Source organism: Triturus cristatus, chromosome 3_2 (genome assembly GCF_964204655.1).
Source record: "Triturus cristatus chromosome 3_2, aTriCri1.1, whole genome shotgun sequence".
Classification (NCBI taxonomy): Eukaryota; Metazoa; Chordata; class Amphibia; order Caudata; family Salamandridae; genus Triturus; species Triturus cristatus.
In genome coordinates, this window is record NC_140584.1 from 535,467,863 (window position 1) to 535,495,645 (window position 27,783).

Here is a 27,783-nt window from a genome sequence, read left to right on the forward strand (position 1 = left end):
CACTACTCTCGCTCTACTACTCTCTACTGCTCACTCTCTACTACTCACTCTCTACTCTCTACTCTCTACTCTTCTACCTGTCTACCTCTCTCTACCTCTTTCTCTACCTCTCTCTCTACTACTCTCTACCTCTCTCTACCCGCACACATATGCACACACTTATATATATATATATATATATATATATATATATATATATATATATATAAGACTATGAATGTGGCCAGATTTTTACGTTCGCTCGAAAATATGACAACATAAGGAAACAGAGACTCAACAAACCAATTCAACAGGCACAAGACCAACCAACAACAAGGTGCCGATTCCGATCCTGTAAAACCCGGGTACGAATGGTCGTACGGAGCGTTTTCTCCGTACGACTCGTACCCGGGAATTCCACCTTACAAACCAGCAAGTACGATTCGTACAGAAATACCATTTCCGTACGAATCGTAAAAAACACCGTACGGCTAAAAAATACATACAATTCTGATCCTGGACAGCGCGTACGCGACGTCCGCACGGAGTCAGGCATCGTTTTACGGACCAGCAAGTATGATTCGTACCTACAGCACTCCACACGGCTATATTTTTACGGGAGCCAAAAAGTGCCGGAAAAGCTAAGTACACTGTGATGCACGACGAAAAGGGGGCCCGGTACGCGACGTACACGCCATCACCCACATCATACATGTCATCATGTACGGTGCGTGCCCCAACATTGCATATGTACGGTGCGTACATACGCGCTGTTGGGGTACGCACTGTACATAGGCCAACCCGTACCCCCCACCCCGTATGTACGGACCGTACCCCCCGTATGTCCACACCGTAACCCCCACCCCCGTATGTACGGACTGTACCCCCCACCCCAGCGTATGTCCGCACCGTACCCCAGGCATACCCCAATCCTCGCGTATGTACGGACCGGGGGATTGGGGTACGCCTGGGGTACGGTGCGGACATACGTGGGTGGGGGGTACGGTCCGTACATACGGGGGTGGGGGTACGGTGCAGACATACGGGGGTGGGGGGTACGGTCCGTACATACGGAGGGGTGGGGGTTACGGTCCGTACATATGGGGGTGGGGGGTACGGTGAGGACATACGGGGGTGGGGGGTATGGTCCGTACATACGGGGGGTGGGGGTAATACTCGTACCCCAGGCACATATGTACTCGGGGTAGGGGTCGTACAAAGTTTGCTCCGTACGGGGCCTTTTCCATGCGCTTGTGTTTTCGGACGGGCGGTATGGATCGTACTTGCGCGCTCGTACTTCAGTTTTACGATTTGTATGTAAAACTGTCCGGGGAAGTCTCGTAGACTTTTCCCGAAGCGATTCGTATGTATTTTTCACGTACGAATCGTACTTCGCCATTTGTACGGGACTTGTACGATTCGTAGGTAAAAAAATACGGATACGAGTCGTACGGTAATTTTTTTTAATGGATCGGAATCGGCACCCAAATGTAGAGGGAGCAGAATCAACCTCAATGTTGGACTTGAGCTCACTAGCGGAGTCAGGTACTGACTCAGAAGATGGAGGGAGATGATGTGGTAGAAACGAGGCCTGCACATCCGACATCGGCCTGGGGGATGAGATGAATTTTTTAGTCTTCGATCGGAGACAAACCCTGCGGCCGAGACCACCAAAGAAACAAGGTGCCGACGGAACAGCAGGCGGCGCGAGAGAAGGAAATGCAGAAAAATCAAAATCAAACAACAGGAGGCGAGGAGCCTAGAGGCGCAAGTAAGCGCAAACACCAAAACCATCGTCAACCTTAGCACCATCAATCTCACTGAGGCAGAAAAACAACTTATCTCGCTGGGCCTCACATTCTACCCCGAGAGCAGTTTTGACTACAGCAGCACACGCAACAATGTGTTTAAATTCATCAGAAAATTAAAACTTTTGAAATTCTTTACATTGAAACAAGGTAACCAAACTGATCAGGAGATGGTATCTAACAACGCACCAACAAATGCTTCCCTTTCAGTTTCTGATATCGCTGTCATCCGCACACTAACTGAACTAGCAACTCCCGACGCCCCTATGAACACACAGCAACTTTGCCAAAATGAAGGAATCACAATACAAAGTAGAATACCGAGTCCTTTCAGGCCGCACTCCACTTTCACGCCAATGATGCCGAAAGATGCCATCGATATATACAACTATGTGATTATTGATGAACTTAAAGCACTTCACCTCAAAACTGCAAGGAAATCTGCCAGACTCAGCAAACAAAATCTGAAATATCACAGACTAATGGCCAAACTTCAAAATGAAAATGAAGTGATCATCAACAAATCTGACAAAGGGGGAAACATAGTGCTCTGGCCAAGGCAGATGTTTCTTGAGGACGCCAACAGACACCTATTGGATAGAGACTGCTACAAAATTTCAAATCTCTAAGAGGTGGCGGGCACTGACAAAGAATTAAGGAAGCTCTTGAATGATTACAGGACGCAAGGACTGTTGAGCAAGGATGAAACTGCCTTTCTCAGCACTGAATCACCTGTTTTGCCTTTTCTCTATTTCCTTCCCAAGGTACATAAAAAATCCTTCCCGATTCTAGGTCGACCCATCATATCTGTTAGAAAAAGCATGTGAGAAAACATTTCAAAATATATTGACTTTTTTCTACAAGACCTAGTCTCTAGCCAGCCTTCTTACATCAAGGATACAAGTGATTTTCTGTGTAAAATCAAAGACATTCCATGGCCCAATGACTATCTTTTAATTTCACTTGACATCACATCTTAGTACACTAGCATTCACCACAAGGATGGGATGGATGCCTGCAAACACTTCCTAGATAAGAGACCTATACATTGTCACAATCACAATGCCATGCTCCTCAAGCTTATTCATTGGTGCCTCACACACAACTTCTTCATATTCAACAAAACGGTATACCAACAGCTCAGGGGAGTAGCCATGGGGGCCTGTTTCTCACCCAGCTACGCATGTCTCCATGTTGGCTGGTGGGAGGAACAGGTCCTCAGGGGAGAACATCCAATGCTTGGCAGGACAACATCATCACCTGGTTAAGGTACATCGATTATGTATTTTTAATCTGGAAAGGCAGTACTGAGAGTGCCAACACGTTCATCACACAGATTAACAACAACACATTGAATCTAGAATTCAATGCAAACATCAGCCACACATCTATCGAATTTCTAGATGTTACCCTGTACATAGCCAACGATATGATGCACTCCAAACTACACAGAAAGCCCACGGCCGGCAATTCTGTATTGCACGCCTCCAGCTTCCACCTCAGACATTTGATAGCAATCATCCCCTATGGAGAAATGCTCAGACTACGGAGGATCTGTAGTTCACCTTCAGACCTGATGATATGTCAAAAGGAGGCAGCTAATAGATTCAGAACACGAGGCTACTCCCCAGCAAATATCAACAAAGCCATGAAGAGAGCCTTTGATGAGCCCTGACAACATCAGCAATGATTTACTGCTCTGAGAGATTGGCGGCTTTCTGTCTTTGAGCCGCGGACGCTCTATGCCATGAGCCGGACTCCTCTACACGACCACAGAGGCGGAGACCCGGGACGCACCAGATGATTTAAATAAGGTGAGGGACGAGAGAACTGAGCTTTCTGTACCGATCTGGGCCGCATACTACTGTCCTGGAAAGCGAGCGCCGGCCCGGAATTGTATCTGGCAGCAATGACCAATATGTGGCGTGCCCCAGAGGCTCAGTGATAGTGGTTAACCCAGAGACATTTATACTGTCACCCGTCCTCCAATTGAAAGACACAGAGCTGCCGTGAGCTGTCCCTGTAATTGTATGGCCTGCGGTATGAGGTGTTTTGAATCTTGAGGCACCCGCAATATATCTCTCGCGGGCAGAAGCTGCACTTACGATTATCCTGGTGGTGCACACAGCGTGTTATAAGCCTATTAGACCTGCCAACACAAGACATTACAGAACCTGATCAAAGCTCATCCCTGAGTGTTGTGACACTGAGATTCACCCTCTTTTGCAAGAGCAAGGTGAAAATTATTGATGAGGCAACACTTAATCTTGGACTGCTCGGAGAGCGAGTGTGCCTGAGTGCAACTCACTACATCTACAATATGTCTGCCCTTATCTGAAGCACGCTGCTATTTACCAGGAAAAGTGGTATGCTAATGGAGACTAATAGACTCGACTTGCCTGACTCTAAGATGGCTGCCAAAACCACACTCCTTCTCCTACCTTGCCATCCTCGCCAGGACCTACCACCCGTCTTTGGTTTCTAGCCTTCTGATCCCTTCCTGATCCTCACTCTTATCTGGCGGAGCCCTAAACGCATACATGGCCGCTACCCGGTGGAGCTGCACTCAGAGCTATAGGGGAGATTGGCCCTGGCACACCGCTATGGCCGTCACCTACCCAGCCGGATCACGGACATTTGTTTCGTTTTCTTCCCTGCTGCTGTCTCCTTCCTGTGGATTACCAGCTGTCCCTGGTCTTTCCTATCTTGACTTACGTTTTCACTAATTTACTGCTGTATTGTTTATTTATCCATTATGTAACTACTGTGAAACTTTTGTAACTTGTAACTCGCTGTGTCCTTATATAAAGCGCTCTGATACCTCCGGGTCTAGCCAGCGCTATATAAAACTCAAGTAAATAAATAAAAATAAAAAAAATAAAAAGAGCCAATGCACATGGGGACCCGTAGCCAGGGCTCCATTGAAGGGCATCCTTCTAGAGTAATAATTAATGTTGCACTCCCATTCTTGGGTGTGTGTCCCTTGGGCACTCCAGAATGTCCTATGAAAATAGGTTCTTGAATTTTTGAATGAAAGAAAACGAGTTCAGTTTGTTGTGAACATCAATTCATGTATTTTAATTCTTCATACATGTTATTTTCCTGTAGATGTCGGTTGTAAATATATTATTGACTAGGGTTATTTGGACGTCCAAAAATGTGATTTGTGTGTGTTGTACATCAAATGTAAATTGTATTCTTTCGTTTATGTGGTTCAAGTTGTTTAATGCTTGAGTTAATATGGATTCAGGACCGTTCCATATGACGAAACATCAAACTAAGAGTCACAGCCACATGTGACACCATGAACGTAATCTACTTATTAAAATGCCCATGTGGCATAGTTTATGTAGGAAAAACCGAGAGAAAAATTAAAATAAGAATCAATGAACACAAATCAAACATACGCACCAAGAACCCCAAGTCAACTGTTGCAAACCATTTTCTCTCAAATAATCACAACATCAGTCAACTGAAATTCTTGATCCTGGAAGTGGTACAGAAACAAGAAGGTCGCGATAACCATAAATACCTACGCCAACGTGAAAATCACTGGATAAAAAGACTTGACAGCACCCATCCATTCGGAATGAATGAACGAATTGAACTATCATGTTTTTTATAAAATGTCTGGTGATCACCATGTATCATTGATTTAATTTTATTTTAAATGTACAGTGTTTGTTCCTCCTTTAGACTGTTATACACACATGATTTAACCATGTTTAAGTAAGTTTAACGCTTCTCTCTAACACATTTCAAGATGGCCGCCCCAACATCTTCCTGACCTTAGTCCTTTTTCTATTACCTCTATATTCCCAAACACGGTTCACAGACCCAGTCCTTTCTCCGTTACTACCATAGATTTACAGCATGCTGAGCCCACTATACAACCACCACTAAACCACACGAACGATGATCACCGTATAGTGAGGTATGAAAACTATTTTGTTAGTAACTACTTGTTAGTTAAATTAACGGTGAATATTATTTTACCGTTTTCATGTTTAATTTAATTGGATACCCTTAAAGAACTATTCATGGACCTTTTTTACTTGTGTTCACAACCGCTTTCATAACTTGCCTACTAACTCCCGCTACGTATGGTTCCGATTCACTGCACTTGGCATATCAGACTTTGTTTCAACCGCGAACGTTTTTCCTTCCTCTTTTAAAAAATACATGGGGGCCACAATCAACTAAGATCACGTTTACTTTTCACTCGAGAAACGCTAATATTTTCTTTGCAATCACAGTCTCCCAAACCAGCATATTTTGATCATCCTTGTTTTTTTCGTGAGCATTTAAAAACTTTATTCACAAATTAAACTAGCACGTATCCCACTAAACGAACACACGCAAACATAGCGCGAACAATTTTTCAGGTTAATTTTGAAGGCACATTACTAACAGCTATGCACCTTAATATTAGTTTCCTCTAGACATAAAGCAAGAACACCCCTCATGGTTATTTTACGTTTATCCTAGGACTCATCCCTGATGAAGTGTTCAAGAAAACACGAAATGCATTGGATTGATCAATAGTCCATATACTATGAATTGCAAGTGATTTTGAAAAACCACAAAATAACATGTATGAAGAATTGAAATACATGAATTGATGTTAAAAAAAAACTGAACTCGTTTTCTTTCATTCACAAATTCAAGAACCTATTTTCATAGGACATTCTGGAGTGCCCAAGGGGGACACACCCAAGAATGGGAGTGCAACATTAATTATTTGTCTTACTGACGTCACGATTGAAGACGCCGCACCGGGTGCACCCAACCAATATTACAACTTCAGCAACATTAAGGATCCTAGCAACAAAAACGTAGTAGCGCGTATTTCAACCCCATTATCCTTCTAGAATAGGCATTCTTGAACAAGAGAACAGCAGGATTCCAACTAGTGAGAATACACAGACAGTCAGCGCCAGACTCATCTTCACCCATAACACTGAAGTGAAAGCTATCAGATGAGCTATCAACAGAAATTGGGGTATCATTAGATTAGACCCAACTTTGGGCCCACTAGTTGCTCCTTACCCAGACATCACATATAAACGGGCTAAATCCATGCATGACGCTCTTGTCAAAAATAGCCCAGAAATCAAGACCACAGCCAACTGGTTATCTGACAGGAAAGGGTTCTTCAAATGTAATAGCTGTAGGGCCTGCAAATTTTGCAGAAATATTACACAACTGGATTCCACCTTCAGACTGACACCTCTCATCATTAAACAACACCTTACGTGCAGAACAGAATATGCCATTTATGTCCTGGAATAAGACTGTGGTCTTCGTTACATTGGAAGTACCAAGTTAGCTGTACACATGCATATCCTACAACACCTCAGAGCCATTGTATAGTGACCCCATATACCCGGTGGCGAGACACTTTAAGGAAATGCATCACAATAACCTGGAAAATCTGAGGTACTCTGTCATTGATTGCATACCCACACTCAGAAGGGGTGGTAACAGGGAAAAACTGCTACGACAAATGGAAAGCAAATACATTCTGCAATTCAACACTAAGGCACCTGCAGGCCTTAACATTAGTAAGGACCTCTACCATTTTCTGTAATTTGTCCTACATATGTATTTACCAATTGCTCTGATGTCCAGGTGTCAGGTACTAGGGGGGACTCCCACTTATTGCTATGGCTGTATCAAAGGATTGACTGTATATTTCTCTGGTTTAGTTCTACGTCTCGCATTTAAGCAGTTATTTTGAAATCTGTGTTTGCAACTTGCCATGTTTATACATTTTTCTTTATTTATAAAACGCACGTCTGTCATCGCCATAGCATTGAGTTAGGCTGACTAGATCCACACATTATGGGTAATTGGGTTCCTTTTGACTTGTATGCACATGTTACCTGTATCCACAACATGGCATATTTACATACTTTTTAACCACAAGTCTCTTGGATTGGAGGAGATTTTTAATTTTGGTTTCAATACCACCACCGCATTCCCTGTGCACTGATTCACGCACGTCTCCTCCTTTCTCCCTTAAGCACTTTTCGTCTATCCCTCTCACCATGTGCGTTCCCACTATGATTTCACTACGCAGTAGCCGCTTACCTTCGTCCTGCTTCTAGCTTGCTTCCGGGCATCATGTATCCAGCACGATGCATCGGAGCTCATAACATAGGGACTTGAACAACAGAGAGCACTCCTAGACAATCTCATATCCTTGGCGCATGCACCATTTCAATGCCGAATTGTAACTTCAAGACTCCAGGCAAGGTCTCTTATTTTTCTATCAACTGGCGGGGTTATCCCTGGGCCCCCATAGCTTAGACTCTAGCGAGCACAATTATAGTCAGTAGCACTCACGCACGCCACTCGCCAGCATCTGATAGAAGGTTTTCACCTTCATCATACAATTTTTAATAAACGCGAGCAGAATGCTATATTTTCTTCTGTTCAGGCCACATAAGAGTTTTGAAGTTGGGTGTTTCTTTTGAACATGCATTTCGTTTTGATTAATTGAGCCGCCATAGGAGACTGTCTGTATTCTTACATAGTCTGTTTATTCTGTTGTTTGTTATGCCCTGTCATGTCACTAGACACATGCTTTTCCACACAGTAAAAAGACACGCATGACTTGTGGCGCAAGATGTAGTAAAATGCCTACTCACTGCAAAGGACATAGTAGCAGACTACTGCAACCAATCACATTCACCTGTATATAATCTGCACATGTCCTCACAGAGCGCTATGTGATCAGGGCTGCATGTTTGGCAGCCGAAACTCATCATTTTGGACCTTTTCTGATGTGTGAATAAACTACCATCCTTTTTCACACCAGCTTTCGGAGTCTGTCACCGTGTGTTACGCCGGAGTGTCTATTGTGGCATTGGAATTTCTTCGTGATATATGCATATATATGCATATGCATTTATATATATGTATGTGTATATATATATTCACTGAAAAAAACGATAGGTTTTACAGACATTATAGTTAGGAATTAGCATTTAAAAAACCTTTGAAATTCACAAAAAAACCATAGGTTTCAGGGATGTTATAGTTAGTTGGACATTTGACTCATATAAAACCAGAGAAATTCGCCCGTTATAGTTAGTTGAGCTAACTATAACTCGTGCACCCGCAATGCACTGGTGATGACGTCACATTTTACATCACTCGTGACATGGTCAGTGACATCACTGATGACATCACTGATGACATCTCAAATGACATCACTGATGACATCATCCAGTGAATGTGTGTTTCTGTAAAGTTTAAATATTTTTCATATATATCCATGCCAAGGTGTATTGAAGAAAGAGTGAATTTACAAGTCCCTGAATGGATTATTTAGTAGGTGGTTGACTGACTGTATATGTGAGTGATTGAACATGTGTTACTGAATGTATGGGTTAGTGACTAAACTGTGTGAAAGTCTGTATTAGTCTGTCAGTTGGTGTATAAGCGGCTGCATGGGTTTGTGAGTAGCTACATGAGTGTCTATATGGGTTATTGATTTGTTGTCTGAGTATCTGTATGAGTGCCTGAGTGTCTGTGTGGGTGGGTGGGGGTGTGTGTGAGTATGTGCATAGATGTCTGTGTGGGTGATTCATTGGTTGTATGGATTCAAAAGTGCATCTGGGAAGGGCTGTATGGGTGAGTTAGTGTGTGTATGGGTGTGTTGGTGAGTGAATGAATGTCTCACTGGTATTTGTGTGAGTAACTACATATGTTTTAAGGCAGTATATGTGAGTGTTGGAGTATATTAATGACTATACGTGAGAGTAAGTTATTTGAAGAGTGGGTGTATAAATGAGTGTCAGCTTGTATCAGTGATTGTATACGACAGTAATTATGTGTTAGTATCTACATAAATAAGTGATGAAGTGTGTGTATAAATAACGCAGTTGGTGTGTATAACGTTATACATGAGTAAATGGGTATTTGATTGATTCTTTGCATGACTGACTAGGTGTGTGAGTAACTCTATGAATGAGTGGCGGAGTGTCACTGTATGTATAGGTGTATGAGTGCATATTATAGTACTGTATTGATGAGTAACTGCATGTATAAGTGACTGGATGTGAGTGTAGACCTAGGAAATAGTGGGTGGTATGTAGTATCTGGCATTGTTGTGTGTATGGTTTCAAAAATAGTAGTCTGTATTTTAGAGTGCGTGTATCAAAGTTTATATTAGGCCATCAGTATGTGCATCAGATTATCACATGGATAATGTCATCAGTGATGTCATTTGAGATGTCATCAGTGATGTCATTTAAGATGTCATCAGTGATGTCACTGACCATGTCATGAGTGGTGTAATATATGACATCATCACCAGTGCATTGCGGGCGCGAGAGTTATAGTTAGCTCAACTAACTATAACAGGCGAATTTCTCAGGTTTTATAGGAGTCAAATGTCCAACTAACTAGAACGTCCCTGAAACCTATGGTTTTTTAGTGAATTTCAGAGGTTTTTTAAATGCTAATTCCTAACTATAACATCTGTAAAAATGTTAACTTCATATTTTTATAGTTATAAAACCTATAATTTTTTTTGGTAATAGTTTGCAACTCTATTATCCTTTTTTTAATTAATTTTAAAAATTATGTAATGTTTTATATCTTCAAAAAAAAGTATGTATATGTTTTTTTTGGGAGAAAACTGGAGTCCCGTACCGGTAGTGTACCAAGCTCCATCAGCACGCGAATCCTATCCGCCATATTACTAAACTCGTAAAGGATGCGCATTTCGTATCCGACATGCACGTGGCACCGCGTCCCACGTAACATCATATACGTATGTGGTCGTGCCAGCTGCTACTTTGGTATGCGACGGGTAAGCAGTACCAAGCCGCGCGTTATGTCAAAGTACGTAGGGGGTCGCGCCCGCTGCACGTTGCGTATGCGAAGAGTGCACGCTGTCAGGCCCTGTTTTATGTCATAGACGTATGGTGTCAAAACTATATCTAAATAAGTTCAAAGTGTATATGAGAACAAGCGATAATCTAAAATATTTTAAATATTTATATATTTCTAACTGTAATAAACTTATATTATGGTAAATATATTTTCTCAAAACGCAGCGGGTGCAACCTCCTTGCGCGCTCGGTGCGCGATTGCCATGTGACCTTAAAGAAAAGCATTTGATTGGTTCATAACATTTCCCATTGTAACAGTTGGAGGACCCCACCCATTTTAGCCATTCTCTCGACAGCGTTTGATGAGAGACTCCTCTTCTGCTTAGAGAGCTTTTTTGAAACGATTTTGCTATGTACACATATCTGACACTACACACATCATGCAACTATCATCTTTATCAATATTAATGCTCTGTAAAGTGTAGGAGAGTAGGATCTGCTTCAAATGTTTACCCCCACTTTTTGCTGGTGTTTCACTGTGTTTCGACTTTAGTCTGGATGGGACCCGCTATTCAGGGCCCCAGCCTAGCTGCCTCCTCTCTAAAATGATTCCATTAACTTTAGGTACAGTTCAGATTGGATATGAGGTGCCCTTATAAGTCCCTAGTATATGGTATACTATGTAACCAGGGCATAGGTACCCCAGAGGCCTACCAGGGGCTGAAGCATGTATTGTGCCACCCCTGGAAAGCCACCCAAAATGACACCACAGGTCTGCTACTGCAGCCTGAGTAAGGTGGTGCATGCACCCCTCACTGAGATATAGGTTCACTATATCTCACCATATACTGCACATACAAACCTATCAGACACACCTATGGCAGGCTTTATCAATCCTGAAGGCAGGAAGCTTGGTTATATGTGAGAGGGTGCCCAGGCATGAGCTGAGCCCCTCTGCAGCCTTCGGAATCTCTTCTCCGGGGTTGTCAGTAGTGCAGCCTGATCATATACTCTTAAGTGCATTATACCCAAACGGTAAATGCTTACTTTGGACTGGCTGCACGGAAACATGTTGTGTTTGTTGTCAAACACCTTGGAATCATACTCCCACACCAGTAACTGGTGTGGGAGTATGATCCCACCCTTCTAGAGGGAGAGGCATGACAATACTGGTATAGCCGGTAGAAACTTAATAGAGCCCTGGCATCACAAAATGGATGCTGCAGCCACAGACACGGGTCTGGCCTCCTGCTGCTGACCGAAACTCCGAAAGGGAGGCCTGGGCAATAGGTTGTCCTGTCACAGGGAGGTGTAACCACCTCCCAGACAGACTTATGTGTATTGGGGCTGGGTGGGAGCACTCTCTGAGTGCCTTGAGGTCCTGCACTGGGGGCACATTTGGTGTCCCTGTGCATAGTCCAGCTCAAACCAGTTCAGGGTCTTCCAGCCCCTGCTCTGGCACGAAACTGGACAAAAGGAAATGGGTGTAGCCACCCCTCTTTCCAAACCCTCCCATAGGTGGGTCCCCAGAGTATGTCCAACCCCCTAACTTAGTATAAATATGGGACCCCAGTCCTTAGGACTTTACCCTGGACGAAACTCTGAAGCTGAATCCTGGACCTTCGACGCTCTGCTCAAGATCAGAGGACTGAAGAAATCTCCCTCGGGGTCAAGGAGTGACTCCTCTGCTTGGCAGGCACCAACGAAGCAATTTGCCGGACTGCATTATCGAAGCTCCCGCCGGACTCCGAAGTATTTGCAGCCCAGGAAGAGGATTTCCAGACATCTTAGAGGCCGACCCGAGTCCCCAGCAAAGCGGAGACCTGCAGCCCTCGTGAGTAGCATGGAACCGGAACTCCTGATCACCGTGCATTTCTGCAAGTGCATTGACTTCTCGACGTCTCTTGAAGTCATGCTTGGGCTGATTTGTAGCCCCCACCTCGAGCACTGAATCCACCGAAGATTGTCGGTCTGGTCATTCCGAGTGATCCGTGGGCCGCCATTTTGTGTTTCATCTCGAGGTCCCTTTGCGATCCCTGGTCCGTCAACTGGTGGGTCCCTGAGGGGATAACTTTGCATTTCCTTGGGCTTTCCTGGTTGCTCCAGACGTGTCCCAGACCTTGCAGGTCTCCATCGAATCATCTTTCTCGTTTCTGCGTGGGTTGCTGTTGCCAAGGCTTGTTGTGTCCAATCTGGGCACCGACGCTGCAGCAATCGACATCCTTCGTGGGACAGCTCGAATCCAGCTCCTGGTCGTCCTCAACGCCTCCTGGTCCTCATGGCTGAAGAGTCAAGCTTCACCTCTTTCACCTGAAATCACCCGACATTGGTGGGCATCTGCTCAGCGCCTTCCTGATCACTGGCTAGTGACCCCGACTCTGTCCCCTCTGCTTTCAGGTTCTCCTCATCTTCGATCCAGGCTTGGATCTCTTTGGACACTTCGCATCTTCACGGCAGCAGCACTTCTTCGCCAGCTCCCATTGAAATCGACGACTCGACCCGACACCAAAAGACACCTATGCACCCGGCTTCACTGGGTGAGGTAACACGAGTACTCTGGTGCTCCCGTGGGTGCTAGCCCTAGAACTTCCTAAGTCCAAAAGGGTTTGGTCCTGACTCATTTCTAAGTGTCCCTAATCTTTACAACTCTAACCGCGACTTTCCCCATAGATGCTAACGGGAGCTCGCGGCTGTGTTCACACACTGCACACGGCCCCCATGGGTCCCCTGTGTCACTACCTTGGGTGGTTCCTTGAGGTCCCAGCGATTCTACAGGCTCTAGGCCTTGTGTCTAGTTAAGTCATGGTTCTTATACTACTATTTTAGCATATGGTTTGGCTCGCCCCTAGGGCCTAACGTGTATTTGTGCTATTTTACTGTGATTATTGAAGTGTAACTTATGTGTTTTGACCTCTAGTCTCAAAGAGACTAGGAGGGTGTGTTTAGTAATAAATACATATATTTTATATATATACCTGGTGTGGATATCTTTCATTTAGTGACTCAAGAGATTTTAGACTGGTAAAACAAGCTGCTTTACATTCCTTCAAGACAGCATATATCAGGCCAACTTCTTACATAAAGTAGCCTTCCACCTGTAATAGCCATGCACCTAAAAGTTACATACCAGAAGTTTTCCCCACTGCCAGAGGTAACATGGTTGCATACGCTGTCCACAGCACAATGTAATGTGGTACGGCCCAGGGGCAGTATCATGCATAGATAATGAACACACAGACACAGATAGATAGCGGAAGTGGGTACGGGCACGTGCGCTCGACTCCTTTTTATTACCAGGGTCACATATCCAGTGACGTCTGTGCTGAATGCGTGTGGGGTGATTGTAAACCAGTCCTCAGGGAATGGTTGCCGCTAGCATCAACTACAACAGTAATCATTGGATCACACACAGAGATTCAATAATAAAAGGGTCAATAGTTTGCGCTGCAGTAAGGTAGGGACACTAGACGTGAAATAATACAGAAATGATTCTATTGTAAAAGAACCATAACTTGTGGTATACTGAGATACAGGCAGTAGATCTGAAATAATACACAAAAATATTGTATCATAAAGGGTCCATCAGGTCTAGTGCACTCAGATAGCCACATCAAAAGCATTCAGCATGTGCACAGCCAGCGATGATGTGTGCTGCGGGCGGGCCTTACTAGGAACAATGTCTGTTGCCTACATAACTGCCTCATCTGCAATAGCGACTCGATCTGAATTGTAAACACTGCTGTCTGCAGTGTAGGCCAGAGAGCGGTCAGCAAGGGCTCACAGCCATGTGGCGTTGACTTGAGCTGCCCAGTATGTCATATGCGAAGCAACAAAAATCGTGTGCGGACCCTGCGATGATGTGTATGTGTGGTGCGGACAGAGCGCACTGGAGCAATGTCTTTTGCCTACAGGACTGCGTCAACCACAATAGCGACTCGATCTGAATTGTGAACACTGCTGTCTGCAGTGTAAATTGAAGGTAGTAGTCAGCACAGTCATCCATGAATACCTTTTTTCACTTCCTCTTCACAAAATACAACAACATAAATTACAAAAAACTCTGCAATAAATAAATCAAAACAATTTGAATTGCGATCCCTACTGTCCACAGTGTAGACTGAAATTTTAAATTCAAATTTCAAAGCTTTATTCGATATTCTGTATTGAATTCATAAAAGCATACAAATTAAAAAACAGACACACACCAAAAAATCACCAAGATGAAAAACAGGGTTAAAAAACAGTGTTGATACAGATCGAGCAAATCGTGTTTGGTAAAAACAGATAAAATAAAAACCATATAAAAACTGATGTGTACATGAGTAAAGTGCATTACATAGACTTTCTGAATTTTATCAGGAGTTTTAAAAAGCTGGATGTAGCGTGAGCCACTGAGTGGTTCTCTAGCTGTTGGAATCTCACATAAGCAGCTCTACAAGAGCGGAGGCCCCACTCTTTAAGGATTGGTTTCAAAATAATCCTTCGTGGAACAGAATAAAATTTACAAAATAAGAGACAGTGCAAATTAGATTGGGGCGATGAATCATCACAGGGGCAGGTGGGCAAGTCCCTCGACCAATTATTGCAAGATGGAAAAGTAACAATACGGAAGAAAGTACTAAATCTAAAGCGTGTTAACAACATTCTTGAGAAACAGGTTAGGTCACCAACGAGGTACATTTGCGGCCCAGGTTTGATGGTAATTTCCTGATATGTCAACACAGTGTTTTTTAGTTTTTCTATAGACCATCTTTTGTTAGCTTGATGTTTCATGGCCAGTTGTTTCAATGATTTTCTAGAAATCAATTCCATAGTAGATGGGGTAGAGAAAAACTCGGGATGGCCACACTCAGTCAACAGGTCTTGCACGTGGGACAACCATTTAATATGTCTAACTCCATCCAAGGTGAGACAGTCAATAATTAAGTTGCGGTTAAAAGCTGTCTCCGGGGTGACCCACACCTTGTGCCATAAAAGAATAGGTGCAATTTTAATGGTGTCAGAAATAAAAGGGATACCTAATTCAATGTGGGTGCGATAAGTGGCTGAGGATTTTGGGGCTCCCAGCAGATATCTGAGGTATTGATTTTCAATTAATTGAATAGGTGTTATATTTTCAATACCCCAGACACCCGATCCATAGATGGCCGTGGATGTACCCTTTGCCTGATATAGTGTAATTAGTTCTTTGACTGATCTGCCACCAAGTTTAGCCGCGAAATTGTGCAGTGCGCCGACCGCTCTCGAGAAGGCTAATTTTCTCGCTTTTACCGCTGTGTGCCAGGTGCATTTCCTGTCAAAGGTTATTCCAAGGTATGGAAATTTATCGGTGGTCTCCAACCTCTTACCCTCAAGGTATATAGAACAGGGTACTTTCTTGGAACCATGCCCACAGGTCATGATATACGTCTTAGAATTGTTGACTTTTAGCCCCTTATCATTCATGTAGGTATTACATTTTTTGACAGCTCGCTGAAGCCCCAGCCTGGTTTGCGACATGATAGCCGCGTTGTCGGCATATAGTAATATGGGGACAGGGTGGCCCTGGGAGGAAGGGAAATCGAAAGGGAATCCCTTGAGGTGCTCGCCAATAGAGTTTATGTATAGAGTAAATAACAGGGGTGCAAGAATGCACCCCTGTCTTACTCCCCTCTTGATGGAAAATTTGGACGAGCACTCACCTTGTTTGCCAAAGCGCACCCTGGCCCCAGCGCCCCTGTATAATTCCTTGATGAAATTTAAAATTGATTGATCGACAGCGTGGACCAAAGTTGGTTATGATCCACGCAATCGAACGCAGAGCTCAAATCAATGAAAGTAATAAAAAGGTTCCCCTTCCTGGCCTGGGTGTACTTATAAATTAAAAAATACAAATTTAAGCTCTGCTCTACTGTTCCCATGCCGGTGCGGAAACCATACTGGAGGCTGGATATGATGTTAGCTTCCTCAGCCCACAGTTGGATTCTCTTTAAGACAATGCGACCGGCCACCTTCATTAGTGCGTCAAGAAGGGAAATAGGCCGATAACAGGTTGGATCTTGTCTATTTCCCTTCTTGAATATCGGAACCACTATGGCCTCAGTCCATGTTGGTAATATCCCCACTTGGCATGCGCTATTCATGACATTGGTTAAAAGTGGTGCCCAGAGGTCGATTTTGTATTTAAAAACATCGGATGGTATACCGTCTGGGCCGGGAGCCTTTCCTGAGGGACACTCGCTGATTGCCATTTTAACCTCTGCGCAGGTAAACAAAATTCCCAAAGGTAAGCAACCATACAAGGACTTTCCACATTTCCGAGAGTAATGGTAGGAACGGGAGGTACTAATAGGGAAGGGGTTTCGTTATCGTATAGCTGTTCAAAATGAGTGACCCAGGCTTCATCATTTATGGCGATATCTATTGCGGCGGTATTGTTTTTATCACGAAAAACAGGAGCGTTAACCACTTTCCAGAATGCACTAGAGTCCCTATTTTTGGAGGCTGAAATTAAGGCCTGCCATGCTTCTTTTTTCAATGATTTCTCTCTGTTTTTTATTGCCAGACGATAAAGTTGTCTGGCTTCTCGAATCTCAGGAGGGGATCTAGGAGTAGCGTGGAGGACCGTCTTCAAATTGTTTAGTGCAGTGGTACACTTATGATCGAACCAGCCAGAGTGGCAGCTCGATTCCGGGCGATGATATCTGGTCTGGTCAATAAGTGTTTTAAGGCTAATTGGATTTTTGAAAAAGAATACAAAATTATTAATGGGTCGACACTGGGGGAGAGGCAGATGAATATTTCCTTCCTTGTCTTCGATAACAATTTAGTTAAAAGGCCCACGGGATCAACCTTGTCCCATTTGAGGGTGTAACCGTTTTTGCGCGCAAGGGTGATCGAGAGTTGGTAAGTGGGGTTAATTTCCTTCCGGTTCCGCTCTGGTTCTGCCTTTTTTATGGAGAAAGAAATTGGATAGTGGTCTCCGTGAATGACATCTAACGTCTCCCATGAAGTTATTAAGTGGGCATACGTTCTAGAAAGGAGGGTAAAATCAATGATAGAATTACACCCTTTACCATGGAAGGTTGGTTGGAACTGTTGGAGCGGCGAGCATAGCTTATTTATATATGTAAGGTTAAGATAGGACAAAAAATTATTTAGGATGTCACCCTGTCTAGAATGAACAAAGTGACTCGGGTTCTCGTCAGTAGGGTTACCGAGGCCGCACATGCCCTTCGGTCCGTCCTGACAAATATTACAGTTAAAATCGCCCACCAAGACCAGAAAAAACTCTCCACCTATTCTTTCCTTGGTAGAGGAGACATCACTTAGGAGATTGTTTATAACGCTATCCAGGTTGACAGTGGACACATTGTTATAGAAATTAATTAAAATCATGTTGACAGAATTGCCCCATCTAAGAATTAAAATCTGATAGTTTTCAGCCAGGAGTTGGTTTAAGACAGTAAGCCCACTCTGTATGCAAAGATATATGCATAAACCCCCACTGTTTCTTCCGTGTGAGGAGGGTAGAGCTGGTGAGTGGAAGGTCCGATACCCCAGTAGGTGTGCCGGATCTATGGCCCAAGTTTCCTGCAGACATATGATGGTATAGTTCTCCACCAAGACTGTTGGCCAAGTTTATTTAACAGCCCTGCCACGTTCCAGGACAAGAATAAATATGAGGAGGCAGATGGATTTGGTGCCTTGTGTAGCACAGTATCAGAAGATTCCCCGGCCATGAGAGTGGGAAGGGGAATTGGTTGTAAAGAATCCACCTGTACCCTCATTTCCAGTGGAGGTGGAATTTGTTGAGTTAGTAACCCATTGGGCGTGGGAAAGGACCTTCCTGTTACAATTGGATTGATGACTTCGCTAACTGCGGTGGTAGTGTTGACGCTGTCAGGAGAGGGGTCATGCCCGCGCCAGAGTTGGAGTACATAAATCCCAGGTAGAGGACCGGGTTTCAGAGGGCATGGAGTGACCTCCAGCTGTCAATCCAGGTCCTCGAGGCTTGACAGTGGCTCGAATTGGTTACGTAATGGAATACTCCATAGCTCATTATGATTTATGTGTTGGTAGTTACCATAATAATGAAAGGGCGGCCTATGAGTACGTCTAAGTGGGAAGGGGGGGGGGGGAGGAATGATTACATGGGGTCTCCTTATGCTATTTTGGCTGTCCCAAAAGGGGGATTGTAAAGTATTAGGGCTTTCAAAAATTGGTGGCAAATTGGGATGGGTCAGCAGAGCTTTAGGATAAAAATAGCTCAAATCGCGGGATGAGATACCACCATCTCCTCTCCCTAGAAACCAATCAGTGATGTGGGTGACAACTCTATGGTCCCTGAAATTAATTATCACCACGTCCCCCTCAATATCTTTTGGGCGGGGACCTACCCAATTGCATCGTCTGACAGACACTATGTCACCATTTATGTGTGATGGAAGAGGTCTGTTAGTTCGCAGCGTATATAACTTTATTTTTAAGGTTGGCATTGTAGTAAGGACTCCCTTCATACGTACATACATTGTTAAGTTAGCATAACCGCGTTAGAAGTTAGAAAGCCATCTTGCTGCTTTTGCACACGACACTGCATTTACATGTTATTGCTTAAACGAACTGCTGACTCGAGTTTTGCCTCACACGAGAGCAATCTGTTGTTACCATCCCGAGCTCTGCGAAGCGACCTTGGTCTGCACACGATGTGACAAACAGTCTGAGTTGTTAGACAATGCATATTTTCCACTCTAGGTTGATCGACCCACTATTTAGCCATAACACACGAGCAGCTGCACATACCTGAAAGTTGGTGCTTTTAATATCACGGACATCATGTTTATTATTCAGACCGAAGACGAGCCTTCCTGCGAGAAGTCTCCTGATGCTCCTGTGATGTGATTTCACTAAGCTGATCTTTGAGGTATGGGGTCCCCTATTCAAGCCTAAGAGACCTTCTGTTAGACTAATAATAATATTAGCTTCTTAGTAAAGGGAAAGTGGTAGTATCCACTGTCATTATAACATGATCACCCCTTTTATATTCTATGGAATTGTAACTATGTTAATGGTTTTGATTTTAATCATTTGTCTGCTTGTATTAGCCAAAGTACTGCATCTTAGGACACGTGGTCTATAAAAATAAACTCTTTTTATTTTCACCGTGTCTCTGTTGATTCTTGTTGTGGACTGATGTGAGAATAATATACGAACAGGTATTTCCGATTCCCACCATTCCTGAGTATGTACTGAGTCGCGTGTTCTGGGTTGTCTTTTCATTGGGACCGCCGAGCTAAATCTCGGATAACGAATGGGACACTTATGCTAGCCGGATACTGAGTTCTGGGTTCTGAGGTGAGTTTCTGGTACACCACAACTCACTGAGATCCTGGGGTTCTACGCATAGTTCTGTGTATAAGCAGAATCCCTGCAACATGGCGCACCTAACGTTTGGTCTATGAGTTGAAACGCCTTAGTAGTGCTCGCGTTTGTCCACCACACCCTCATTCTTGTTTCCGGATAACAAGTCTGACGGATTTAAACCTACCTAGGTCTATTGATATAGGTTCTTTCAAGCTTGATAATTAAAAAGGTTAGTGAACCCTTGTGCTACTGATAGTTTCACGTGTGTGCATAGCCGAGCGGCTCTAAAACGTCATTTGACGCAGTATGGGGTACCGGACACTGGTATGAACGTCATCTTTGTGGTAGGAGCCGATGCGGCTCATCCCTATGAGTTGTTCTACTCTTGGGTGACGATTCCAGCGGTGGGGGATGATGACACCTTTCATTCTTACACTGCCGCTGCAGTGCCGGCGAACTATACGCCGTATAGGACACAGGAAATACCAATATCTGCTTGGCAGCATCTTATTTGGTTTAATGGCGCCCTTCCCCATGTGGTTATACCGCCGAGAATGGGCCCTTTGTCAATTGCAGGGGCCACTTGGCCGGTACTAGCCGGATTTACGCCTCATCCCCGTTACCTCACGGTGACGGTGGCTGAGCTGCGTGTACTACACACTGCCCTAATTACGGTATATAGGGCGTTGGTGCAGTATGTGTCGCGCAATATGCAGGCGGGGGCGCCTGCTGTTGCGGGACAGCCTACTGATCATCACGCGGTGGTCATTAGTCCTGTTATGGTCAATTCTGTTATGGGCAAGCGCCCCCTTACTAGGGATGATTTCCCCTTTTGGCTTGCTGAGAAATTTGACCAAATAGAAGCGGTTTACCCGAATACTTCACCTGTGGAGAAACACAGGATCCTCACCATTAGTTTGCCTAAGGACTTGGTCCCACATATTGACGATTGTACAAATTGGGGCAAGGTCTTTGCAGCGACGTACGCGCAGTGCTATGGCACTCCGTCTATGTTGCAGCTGCCCTCCTTAATCAAAAGAGTTCAAGAGAACCATGGTGCGGAGTCTGCGATAGAGTTAGGGATGCGACTCCTCGGGCAATTTGACCTGGTGGCTACCATGATAATTGGTAACCTGAAGGGTGATGCTTTGCATTTCCAGGTTCGTAATGAACTGAAACGAATTCCTGAGGAGGACAAACCGCAGGAATTTGCGAAAATAATCGCAGAGGCATATCGGGATTTGGGTCGTAGCTCTTTAGGAGTTAAGCCTGTCATAAAGAATCCCGATCTAAAGCAGCAGGGTAAGACAGAAACGTCTGGTAAGGACGACCGGCCCTTTTTTCCTAAACAAAAGTGGCAGGTTAAACAACAGGGGAAGCAGCAGCAGCAGAAACAGGGCTCTCGGCCTGCCTCTCCCGTACAGTCTAGTAGTGAACGCACTTATGATCTGCGCGATCGTGCTGCTATAAAGTCTCCTGATCGATTTCAGCTTTCTGAACAGCGCTCTCCTCGTTCTTCACAGGAAACATCGGCTACACAGTCCGGTGGCAAAGGCGGTGGCAAAGGTCGGGGTGCTCCACAACAGCGTGACCAGCCCCGACAGACTGAGGGTAAAGGCAAGCAGGACGAATTTGCACGACAAAGACCCCCGTTTCAGAAGAAGAAAGTGGCGGCTCTGACGGCAAGGTATGCCTCAGATAGTGCGGACACAGCTTCGGAACCGGACATGGGCGCTGACGCTCCTGGACAGCGCAGCGGAAATTACCATAGTCCGTCAAGCTCTGCGTCCATTTCTGGCGGTGACAGCAACTGATATATCGGTTACTGTGGAAACAGCTGACACCAGAGTGGCTCCCCCTGATAGACTTTATGAAATAGTCTTATTAATTGAGGGTGACATACAACGTACAATAAAAGGGATTTTTTGGGATAATCTGACCACTACCTATGATATCCTCCTAGCGGAGGCAGATTGGCCCCCAGCTTTCATTTTAGAGGCTCCTAGAGGGGAGGAAGTAATCCTCCCGTCCTTTGCGCACACAGTGCCTAAGGACCAAGCTGAAGTGTATGCTGAGGAGTGGGCGCTTGCGCTTGCGCCGGCGGTGTATCGCACTCAGGTGGGATGGGACAGATTGTCCCCCTGCCATGAGATTCCATTGCGGTCTATGCCCCAGCCTCAACCCCAATATCCTATGCGTCGTGAAGCGAGACCTCACGTCGCGGCAATCCTTGAACAATTGGAATATCAGGGTGTTATTGAAACATGTGTGTCCCCTATGAATAACCCTTTATTCACTGTAACGAAGCCTGACGGCTCGTACCGTTTAGTTTTGGATTACCGGCACCTAAACTCCCACTGCCGGACCTGCGCGGTACAAAATACACATAGTTCGGCTTTGGTCGACAGTCTCGTGCGTAAAAGATTTAAAACGACACTTGACATTTCCAATGGCTTTTTTAGCCACAACCTGTCCACACTGAGTAGCCGGTGGACAGCGTTCACTTCGGGTGGAAAACAAAAACAGTTTACAAGATTAGCCATGGGTTACAAAAATAGCCCTGGCGTCTTTTCTGCTCGCGTGGTTTCTCTTTTAGAAAGAATAGACCCCGAAGCATACTCATATGTTGACGATATCTATCTTACGGATGATGAGCTGGTGCCGCATCTGTCTCGCGTTGACAATATTATCGTGAGTTTTGCAGACTATGGCTACAAATTCAATTTTGCGAAGTCACACATCGCAGAATATACGGTGTTGTTTTTGGGCTACGAGCTCAACAATGAAGGTAAGGGGTTGGCCCCCCACTTTCTGGAAAAGTGTGCACGCTTGAGTGCTCCTACGACACTGAAGAATTTACAATCTCTGCTGGGTTTTCTGAATTTCGGCCGTACGTATATTCCTGATTATGCCCAGCGTATCAAGCCGCTTTACGCCTTGGTACAGCCTTCATTTTCGAAGTCTAGCTGGCAGCTAGAACACTCTGCTATTTTACAGTCTTTACAGGCTGACCTTCTTGCTTCACAATACTTGCTGACACGTGATAACCGCACTAACCTGGTGATAAGAATAGTACCAGGCGCCGTGGGGTTCACGTATTTGACGTTTAATGAGGGCGACACAGTCCCCATTGCGTACAAATCCCACTTGTACACCTCTGCTGAATTACGTTTTTCCACGGTCGAAAAAGTTTTGACTGCTGTGCAGATGGCGATCCTCAAGGAACGCGCACTGTCGCATGGGAAACAGATTCTGGTTGTAACACCATATCCTGCTTTAGAGGCAGTGACAAAAGCAAGTGTACCAAATTCTAAAGCTTTGCATCCACGGTGGATACAATGGGCTACAACACTGACGTCGCCAGACGTCACTTACATCTTTGATGCCTCATTACAGACTCAAGAGTACTTGCAGTATGAATTCGTTCATCCGGCACCTCTGTCTTTGCGCCCGCTCGAAGAATACCATTGTGTCATATACACTGACGGGTCTGCGCAACCCGCAATTGGATCGAAGCACGCTTATTCAGCGGCTTGCGCAATTGTCGTAGGTACATTCGTAAATGGTGAATTCCAATCTGATGCAGTGCATACGCAGTCATTGGGTGATTGTACCGCGCAATTGGCGGAGCTCCGGGCTCTAGTGCTTGCACTGGAGTTTGCTGATCCCCGAGTCACTACTCTTATAGTGAGTGACTCCTTCTACTGTGTCCAGTCCTACAATGACAATTTACACTTCTGGTCTCAGAATGATTACCGTGACACTAAAGGTAGCACAATTAAGCATAAAACGCTTTGGGTTCGAGTGGCAGACTTTAAAGAACGTCTCCCACTCGTAAGTGTTATACACACTCTTGGTCACCAGCGATTTGGTGTCCATGCTGTCGGCAACAGCTTAGCTGACGAGGCAGCGAAAACAGCAGTGGCTACATACTTAGTGGCAGCAGTTACAAGATCCAAAAGTAAGATTGATGATGACATCTTGGCAGCTATTGCTGCTACAGAGAAGGGAGGAGGTTACCCGAAGGGTTTTCCCTCTCGGTATATTTACCATTTAAGTCCTGATAACGTCCCGTTAGTGAGGATTAACGACGTTGGTGATAGAATAATTCCCAACGCGGACTGCAGACCAGCACTGATCTTGGCTGCACATGAGGGGTTGGCGTCTGCCCACGCCGGTGTGTCAGCTACAATATCTCTGCTACAACAACGTTACTGGTGGTTTGGTTTATATAAACAAGCGCGCGCTTATGTTCTTGATTGTGACATTTGCCAACAGATTAAACCTTCTACTGTTGCGCGCCCACCACAGACACAGCTGTACATCTCTAATAAGCCATTTGGTTGTGTTTATTTAGATCACTGCGGTCCTTTTTCTTCTGATACTGCGTACAAGTACATCTTGGTTGCAGTGGATTCGTGCACACGTTTTCTATGGGTGTGGCCACAAAGGAGTGCTGACTCGCGGACTGTCATCAGGGATTTGCGTGTCTTTGTGGGAACTTTTGCGTGTGGTACCTTCCATTCTGATCAAGGCCCTGCGTTCGCCTCTAAGGCTTACAAGGAGGCTATGAAAAATTTGGGGGTCCTTGTCAAATTTTCGTCTCCCTACCGACCTGAGGGTAATAGTGTGGTGGAGCGAATGAACCGTGACTTAAAGCAATCATTGACAGCACGTGTTTTAGGCACAGGCCGGAACTGGCTAGCCCATTTGTATAACGTTCAACGTGCACTAAATAATCTCCCTAGAAGGTCTCTGGGTGGGCGGACCCCGTACATGATGCTCTTCGGGATCAGAATGTTTGTTCCAGACCTTGATGGTCTAGACATTGCGGCGTCGACCGCACCCTTTGACGTAGATGATCACTGTGCTGTTTTGCAGACTCTACAAGAAGCCAGAGACTCTCTTTCGAAAGAACATTTGCCCTCCACGTCTGAAGCTGAGGTTCAGATTCCGGTAGTCGGCTGGCTACCCCGAGTTGGTGATCTGGTCCGTGAGAAGGTGGAGAACAAGAAGGAGTTCAGCCCCTCTTATCGTGCACCAGTTCCAGTGCTTGGAGTGCAGGGTACAAGAACAGTCATTTTACCTCCACTTCCTGGTCGCAAAGAAAACAGGTACATCTCTATTGACAATGTCAAACTTCAGCGAGTGGCCGATACTTCTTAGTATGACTCCGGCAGTTTCGTGCCAGACAATGCAAAGAAATTCAATGATGGTTCCTGCTACTACCACCTTGTCTGATGTTGCAATCGAGATGCATTCAGTTACCGATCCGTTGCTGATGCCACCGGCTGGTGGTTTGTCCGTTGAGACTGAGTATGCTTATCCTACACGTGGACCTTCGCCTGTTTTACAATCTACAGCGCTTGGCCAGTCCCGTTTTTCCTTTGACACTAACTCTTTGCCCTCACCTCCCCCATCAAACATTGTTGTTTTTGTGAGCTGGTTTAAGAAGCATTTTTTGATAGCTCCTTGGACATACATCTGGTTGATGCTTTTTGGTATTTTTTTGTTCATGTCCATTGGATTTGTTGTAGTGTTCTTCCGTTTAGTAGATGGCCATTATCTCAAAGAGAGATCGACAATTAGACTTATCAATGGAACTTTGGCCCCCCACTCCTCATCACACATCATGAAAAGGGACCAGACTTTTGTGAATATTACTGCCTGGCCCGTCATGGATGGAATCGCATGGGATGCTGTTAAATTTCAAATTCATGGGCCTACAGAGGTCATTAATGTGCCTAATGTATTTCGTGTTTCTATGGGTGATGTAGTTAAACAGAACATACGTTCTGATGATTGGGATGTACACGCCATTGAAGCGCTGTTTTCAGATTTGAAATATTATGCCGCCTTTGATGCAGAGGATTTGTATGACAATGCGGCTAATTATGCGGAACAGTATTGTTTTCAACATTATGGCAATCACTTCTTGCATAAATCAAATTCGTTTAGAAATTTTGTAAAGTCCCACCCCCTCATTTGGCAGTTCACACACATTAGTTGATAAGTTTACTTATTTTACTGATTTCAGTGTTTCAGCCCCGGCTTCCTTTTATTTTAAAGTTAAGCCTGAGTCTACCTCCAAGGTTAGACTGACACACACCAAATTGCTATATTCTAAGTCCTTTATGGATGAGTTGTCAATCAAAGGTTATGATCTATGGAAGGCTACTATTGATCTTAAGTCGGTTTGGGGTTCCAAACCGTGGCAGGTTCAGGGAACTGAAGCTTTACACCGTGCCTGTCTAGTACCAAATCATATGTTGTTTTTAAACGCAACCATCTTCCAAACCACCTGTTTCGGATTGGCCACTTCTAAAAAACTAAATTCGCCTTCTGTGCCGGATCTGGGTGCTTACCCAAATTGGTATAATCACACAGATCTGTCCCTTCCTGCTTTGCAGTTATTGGTTTCCAATTCGTCCTTCAACATTTCGAAATTTAATAGTGAGGGATGGTTAATTTGGCAAAGCAGTTCTGATACCTGTCAACGTCGTTTTCTAGGACTGAAACCGGGGTATACTCAAGATCGCGTGGACCCCCGGTTTGAGTCATCACATACAGTAACTACATACTCTGTAGGGAAATTATGTCAGTCCTGGCTGCGACATTCCACCTTGGCATCTGTCAAAGTTCATTTATCAAAGTTACATGACAAAATAGATTTGAATGATTTTGTTAAAGGTCCTGTGGGTGGCAGATCCAAGAGATGGGCGTATGCTATTTACAACGAAGTATGGAAACTGTCGCAGATTGAGGCAGCTTCAAGATTGAGAGCTATTGATCAGGCTAATATGGAAAAAGTATTAGCAGTTATTGATAACAGCATTAACACTCTCTCTTCTCGCATTTATACATTGGATAATATAGTGTCTTCAATTGTTGATATTATGCAGGATGATGTGTCTGTGTTGTATCATGGTCAAAACCAGTTGCGTTCTGTTATGCAGTTTGCTTGGACATTACAAACATTGAAGGCAGGGAAGGTCCCTTGGGACTATCTGAATACAACATCGTTATTTCTTCCTTTTAACCTTACTGACAAACAGCAGTTCATGTCCATGAAAGATGCTACATATTCCCTGCTCCATATTGAGAAATTGGAGCCGTTACCTTTTTCTGTTGCGGAAGTCGATTCCGCTGTGTGGCTCTTACATGGATTGATATGTCTACCGTTTGCGCTTTTTAAGTTTACCTCTTGTATGAAACACTATGCTCTGGGTAGATATGAACAGCTGGGTACCGCTTTCATACATGAAGTCTGGTCCCTCCCCTTTACGTATAGATGTACAAGGGACGGTACTGAGGTTTATCTGAAGGGTGAAGAATGTACAACGTCACCTGATCATTCTGTTGTTTGTAGGCACATTCAATTGCACGGTGCATGTAATGTACACGCTCCGAATTTGGCCTGCGTCCTCAAAGGTATCCCGGTACCAGTGATTACGCCATCTTTCACGCTGCTTGCAAACGGTAGTTATTTAATTTTAAACAATGAAGCTTGCTGCGGGATGTTAGTAGGGATCCCGTATATAGTAACTGTAACACAGAGGGTTGTCTGCTGCAATAACGTCCTGTTTCCACCCCCGCATGGGAGGCTGGATGCTTCTATCTGGCCTTCAATTCCAACCTTGAAAGCAGAGTTCGACAAAATGAGCAGAATAAGAGCGCTATTGTCCCAAAAGGAGGTGCCATTGACTTCCTCCCGGGAAACATTTGTCCTTCACGTAGCAAATACGCGCACCGAGGTACAGGCGCTTTTGAATACTGACCTCCCCCTGCATTTTGGTGCTTTGATCCAA